Raw genomic sequence first — 6,558 nt, 5'->3', positions numbered from 1 at the left:
GACAAATCCTCAGCGGAGTGAGAGCGGTTTTTTGAGGAGTTGTGACTGCCCTTACCTCTGTCTGCTGGTTGTGTTGCTCTGCTTTCAGGGTTGTTGTTATTCATGGTGGCTCCTCCTTTTGATTTGTGTTGGAGTTATGATGCACTATTTGGTTGAAGATGTAATACGTAGCACTAAACACTGTAATTGACACTGCGGCATTTGAGGTATATATTGGAGAAAGAGATAAGAAAGGTTAAACTAAGTCCAGAAATGAAAAGACAAAGGAGAATATTTGGAGTGTAAAGTTTCGTTGACACTATTTAGTTGGTTCACTCACTGCACGTTAGATTGTTTTGTACTATGAGCACACAGAGCACTGTTTAGTTTTCACTAGCAGAGAGAGTGAAACATGACTGCACGCATAGTAAATGTCTTGCACTCGAATACACTTGACGTGATATAAGATTTAATACACGCCCAAATTGTCAGTCACTCGGTATGCTACACTGTGTTGGCTTCTCTCTAACTGGAACAATATTTGTAGTAAAGGTGCGCTACAACTAGATGGAAATTTCCGCAGTAACGTCCTATCGTTAAGCGGAGAGAACTGTATATCTGGATCGGTTAACTAGTGGTCCGTACACTAGCACCACACTAGAGATGTTAACAATTGAAGAGTTCACTCGAGGCAATGGCACAAAAACACACAGTCTTGAGGGTTTAGTCACTTGCGTACGGCTTCTCTAGCACTAATGATCACTACTCAGTGGCCACACTGTAGAGGTTCCTCCTTCGTAGCTACATCTTTACGGAAGAGTACACACACACGAACACTGAATAGACCTACCCACTGTTTCGGTTCTCACTGGAAAGAAAACACGCAACTAAAGGGTTTCTCTCTGAAGTATACAAATACGCCTCAGGCGTGTTCTCGTACGGTCCGCGCCCGGTATTATAAGCAAAACGGTGGCCTTCACTTTTCGCCTCGGGCGTGTTCCCGTACGGTCCGCACTCGATGCACAGTACGATGCGGAGCGCGACTGATCAATCCTCTGCCATGCAGGGCCCGACGGTCTCTCCCATCTCCTGCCAACGCCTCGCCCACGGTAACCTTCACTTTTACGCCAACGTCAATAATCGACAGCGGACCAATCGTAAAGTCACAAACGTTTGCGCTGTTTCTATTGGCTCGCACTGGGAAGGCAGTACGGCATTGTCCCTGCGACTTAAATATTTTTCTCCCTCCGGGCTCATCATCAGACGAGCACCATGCCCCCCAAAGCTTCCGGAAAGGCTGCCAAGAAGGCCGGCAAGGCCCAGAAGAATATTTCGAAGGGCGATAAGAAGAAGAAGCGCAAGAGGAAGGAGAGCTACGCCATTTACATCTACAAGGTTCTGAAACAAGTTCACCCAGACACGGGAATCAGTTCAAAGGCTATGAGCATCATGAACAGCTTCGTTAACGACATCTTCGAGCGCATCGCCGCGGAAGCTTCGCGGCTCGCGCATTACAACAAGCGGTCGACCATCACCAGTCGGGAGATCCAGACAGCCGTCCGTCTCCTGCTACCCGGTGAGCTGGCCAAGCACGCCGTCAGTGAAGGGACCAAGGCCGTCACAAAATACACTAGTTCCAAGTAAGCGGGAGTGCTTGCTAGGGAATCAGCAACCGGCCCTTTTAAGGGCCACAAGTTATTCATAACAGAGTAGATGAATGAAGAACAACAGCGGTTCCCACCGAGTGAAAATTTAAATAATCACCCCGATAACACTTCTAGGATAGATAATACATTATAGGCAGTCCATGGGAGACTTGGATCCACGAGGCAAATTCGTTTCCTTAATAGTTTCGTACGACTTATATGAGAGCGCGGTGTCATTCCTACTCACTTGGCAGCATTAATTGTTGAGGGAAAACAACTTAGAAGGTAACTTGTCGACCGCGGGCATAATCCTTCCGCAGGCCACTACTGAGAATCTGTGGACATACGGGTAATCTATCTTTATTGAAACTCGGGTTCATAACATACGACTGATACTTTATATATCTGTCACGTAATCCATCAAGAGACAAATGTCCCCCCCCCCTAGTCAGTAGCGAGCTTCAGTCCATTCGTAGTAGCCGCCGGTGCAAGAAGTGAATTGAAGTTTGTGTGAAGTTCCGTAGTATGGCATGAAAATGATGTCGAAAATCCGACTACAGTTCCACAACCATGTGGTTGAAAGGAGGCTCCGCTGTTGAACAACAATCCACCTGTGGCTTAACTTAGAATGCCGACTAGCTGTTTTATTAATCCCGTGTCAATCCAGCAGTGTGTGACGTTGAAACGTAACCAAACTGCCGTTGATAGATAGATTTATCATCTATCCCAATGACATCCAACGAGCTTGGTAATTTAGGTACAGAGTCTAAGCAGGCAGTTTACGTGTGTGTGTGAGCGAGTGCAGGTTTTATCGAGTGCACCCCAATCCCATCGTCCTCAAGTGCCTACAGATTACGCAGTTTCATCGGCAACGGCCATACCATGTTGAAAATACCGGTTCTCGTCCGATCACCGAAGTCAAGCAACATTGGGCGTGGTCAGTACTTGGATGGGTGACCGCTTGGGAACACCACGTGCCGTTGGCGATTTTTTTTTTTACGTCACTATTTCCAGCGTGTTCTAATAAGACTTATGGGATATTATGTTCCCTTCCCTATTCCAGCTATAGCTTGGATGATGACGCCGCTGCATAATTGTAGAGTAATTGATAATTCTTAAGTACTTGCAGCTCCGTATTGAAACTTATGACTGGTAGCATATTCATATGAGACGGTTCACTTCTCTGCGTTTTCTCGAAGAAGGGAATATGTATTCAGGGGATTGTGAACGTACCTCGCGCTCTCCCTAGAAGTTAGAGACATTTTAGGTAAAGAATGTAATATACTGTACATATATGGCTAATTAAAATCCCATTAGTTACTACATTTCAGTGGGTAGTACAAATTCCATAATGAAAATATCTCTGTCCTAGTAGTTGTATCCTTTAAAGAAGCTCGTTGTTTTCCCATGATGAAGGGCAGAACTTGGTCGGTAGAAATTTAAACAGACTGCATTATCAGACCAGGCGTTATTTCAATATCAGCGTTTAGTTTAGGAAATATAGCAATAGCGGAGTTGGGAGAAGTAGTTATAGCATGTACAGTAAGTATAAACAGTTCGCTGTACTGTACAGTGAATATAAATATTTGAATGTACGATGGCAAAACATCAGACATACAGTACGTAGCTCACATATCTTAAAAAATAAATAAATAAAAATAAAGAAGACATTCTGAGGAGTGAGTGGAAAGTGCATATTATAATGAATATTTTTAACTCTCAGTTGACATTGAGAGAGAAAGCCATGCATCGGGGAACCGGTGACTGTTTTTGCGTTACCTTCTGCTATTGGCGTTGTTGGTTAGTAACGAATGAAAGAGGTAGGACGCGGAATCAAATGTCAAAAAACGATAGGGAAATAATAGTAACTGGTTGTATTTCGATCGAGCTCGGCGTGCTGATTCACCAGTGGGGTGTTTCACAAAGTTTACAATCTTTGGAAATTGTGAACTCTGTTTGTAAACTTCTGTTTCACAATCTTTGTTTGTAAAGGTGGACTGTACAAAGGAAATCAAATCTTTACGAATGAAATTTTGCGCTCTTTACAAGTGATATGTTTGTTTCACAACGAAGGAGTAATTTTACAAACGTGTAAACTAAACTTTACTAGTGAAGTTAGCACATTTTCTACAGTAGCCCTGTTGAAATAGCTTCTAATTGTGAATGAAAAAAATAAACACATATGTATAAAATCAATTTTATAGTAACAGGGTACCATTAAGAATTACACTGAAGCAGTTGTGATGTTATTGAGTAGTTCTAGCGACTCAGACGAAGATTTTGCATTTAGGCCTAACGTAGAATTTTCCGGCCACGTTCGTATCATTGTACGAATATTAATGAAAGGTTTCGAATGAATCCCGCGCTATACTTCAGAATACCGCGTTAGTTCTTATATACGAGGAACGTATTTAATAAATACTCGCACTTAAAGAAGAAAAACTTTGCACCGAAAACCAATCACTTAATAATGCAATGTCGGCATTACTTACGCAGTATTCTGAAGTCGTTCCGAATCCCATTTCGCTGTAATCTCTCCTACAAGATATGGGACATCACATGCAACATCTGAAAGGGAAAAGTGGTGCCCTAACCACAAAGCGAGAACTGCATTGGTTGCATAGTAGCTCTCAGTTCCCTGCGTTAGCAGATAAGAACGGAATTTATAAGATTACAGTGTGCAAAAGTTCACACATGGTAGTTGATGTTGTTACAAGATTGAAAAAACTCGAGGCGGGTTATTGATCACCGAATGTGCTTACTCGGGCAAAGGATTTTTATGCTCCTCCTGCTGGGTTCCCTAATGTTGGCGAGGTTATGGATGAAACAATAAAATATACTGATGGACCAGCAGAGAGCGAAGTTGATTTTAATGGATGGACATGTTAGCTGCTCTATCAACTGCATATAACTACGTGGGTCAAATCCATTATTTATCAATTATTTGAATGAATTTCGCGCTAACTTTCGTCAGTTAAGTCGTAGGCTAATTAATGCATTGGTATGCTCGACCAATTGCATGCCGCGAAACTCCGTTGTCGCCGATGTAGCAAAATCTAAATAAAATATATATAAAAAAATATAAACATGTCCATCGATAGTTCTAAAATTACAGCTACTTTACCTCTGATCCTTAGTGATTTTTGTAAACTGTCGTTGGCGATTTTGTTCAACCAATTATGCGTATTTGTAAGTTTGTTTCGCCGATTTTGTAAAGTTCGTTAAAACATACAAGTGAATAAGATTGCATTGTGAAACACAGTTAACAAGCATATGTAATATTTCCGTTGTTAATTGTATATTGTTAATTTGTAATTTGTTAGCGTTGTGAAACATGCCCCCATTTACCTTTAGAGGTAATATCTACATTAATATTTAGTTAAAATTTAAAGAAATTTTAAACGAATGGAAGCTGCATTTTAATTCACCCCAAATTACTATGTTCCCTTTCAGATTATCAGCTGTTGTTGTTGTTGTCGTTGTTGTATTGTAAGTTCTCACTTATTGTTAGCTAGCCGTACCCGTTCGCTCCGCTCCACCTGTTAGAAATAAATATAAAGTAATTACATAATTAAAATAGGACGACTGATCCATGGAACAACTTTTACAACAGCGCAAGATAATCTGCTTCGCATATTACCCAATTTTTTTTTAGCACTGCATTTATTGCATATATATTTTATGTATTTTAACACGATTCAATTGAGCATAGTTAAAATATGAATTATTAAAATAATGGATTGCCAAGCTAAAGTACTATTACTGCATACTAAATCAATACACTCTCGTTGTTCGTTAATTCTCTGAGATTAAAATGCGTGTACATAAATATTATTTTAAGAAATACAGAAAACGAATGTACAAAATAGCCTATCAAATTTTCTGTGCATAAGAAGCTATTTTAATCTTACCTGTCCTCGATTTACTCAGACGTTACTGTAATAACATTATAGCATTATGTCCATCTAGAGAAACTACAGTTTCCAATGGTGAAATAATAACTAATTATACAAATCAGTTAATTTACGAGCTTGTGATATTACTTCATACAAACACAGAAACATTCCCTGTAGGCTATGTTTAATAGCTTTCGATTGTTTGTTGATGTCCAAGGCCCCTGTTTCGATTGTTGTTGTCCAAGGCCCCTTATAGACGAAGTCATTTGTTCTTAATTCATTGCACCGTCTTAGATAGCGTTATTTTAATTTTAAAACTCATTTATCTCATTAAATATCAGTCCTATCAAAATGTTGTAAAAAAATAAAACTTAACGGAAATCATTTTTAAAGGAACATCTGTTATGTAACATTTTTTCTCAAATATCAATAATAAGCGAGATATTTCGATTTATTTAATTAAGGCCCCCTTATAACCCCCCTTTTAAATAAAGTATTTCGAATGCCATATAGCCTAAAATCTAAGTTACAACAAACTTAATTTATATTCCAGTTTTCATATAAATCGGTTCAGCCATTATCGCGTGAAAAGGTAACAAACATACAGACAGACATACAAACAAAATTTTCAAAAATGCGATTTTCGGTTTCAGGGTGGTTAATTATATATGTTAGGACCAATTACTTTTGGAAAATCGAAACTTACCAGAAAAATTTCGGCTACAGATTTATTATTAGTATAGATAGTACGAGATACGACCGCAATTTTGTACGACTAGTGTAATGAAGGAATGCAAAAAATTATTTTGGAACTTTGCAATGTTAGTCTATCATTAAAATAAAATTAAATCTTAATTCGTCCCTTTTGCAGGAGTCTTCTTCATCCAGTATGTTGTTGGCTGATATGGAGGAGGAGGGGGGGGGGGACATGCTCTAAAGGGATAAAATTTGCTTAGCAAATCGATATGGTGACTAACGCTTGCAATGCGTCATAGCTATAATTGTACTGCGCGGTAATTTCAGAGTAATAAGAGTTC

The 6,558-nt window shown here is 39.6% G+C and overlaps 1 non-coding gene across 1 annotated transcript; it reads left to right on the top strand.

The window, feature by feature from the left end:
• Positions 1-2,492: 2,492 nt before the first annotated feature.
• On the top strand, positions 2,493-2,611 carry LOC138693913 (5S ribosomal RNA). The gene has a single exon (XR_011330598.1). It is a non-coding gene; the product is annotated as a 5S ribosomal RNA (ribosomal RNA).
• Positions 2,612-6,558: the final 3,947 nt, after the last annotated feature.

The sequence above is a fragment of the Periplaneta americana genome, unplaced genomic scaffold, assembly GCF_040183065.1.
Source record: "Periplaneta americana isolate PAMFEO1 unplaced genomic scaffold, P.americana_PAMFEO1_priV1 scaffold_24, whole genome shotgun sequence".
NCBI classification, from domain to species: domain Eukaryota; kingdom Metazoa; phylum Arthropoda; class Insecta; order Blattodea; family Blattidae; genus Periplaneta; species Periplaneta americana.
Note: the sequence above shows the minus strand (reverse complement) of the source record. Positions and strands in the feature narration are given on the sequence as shown.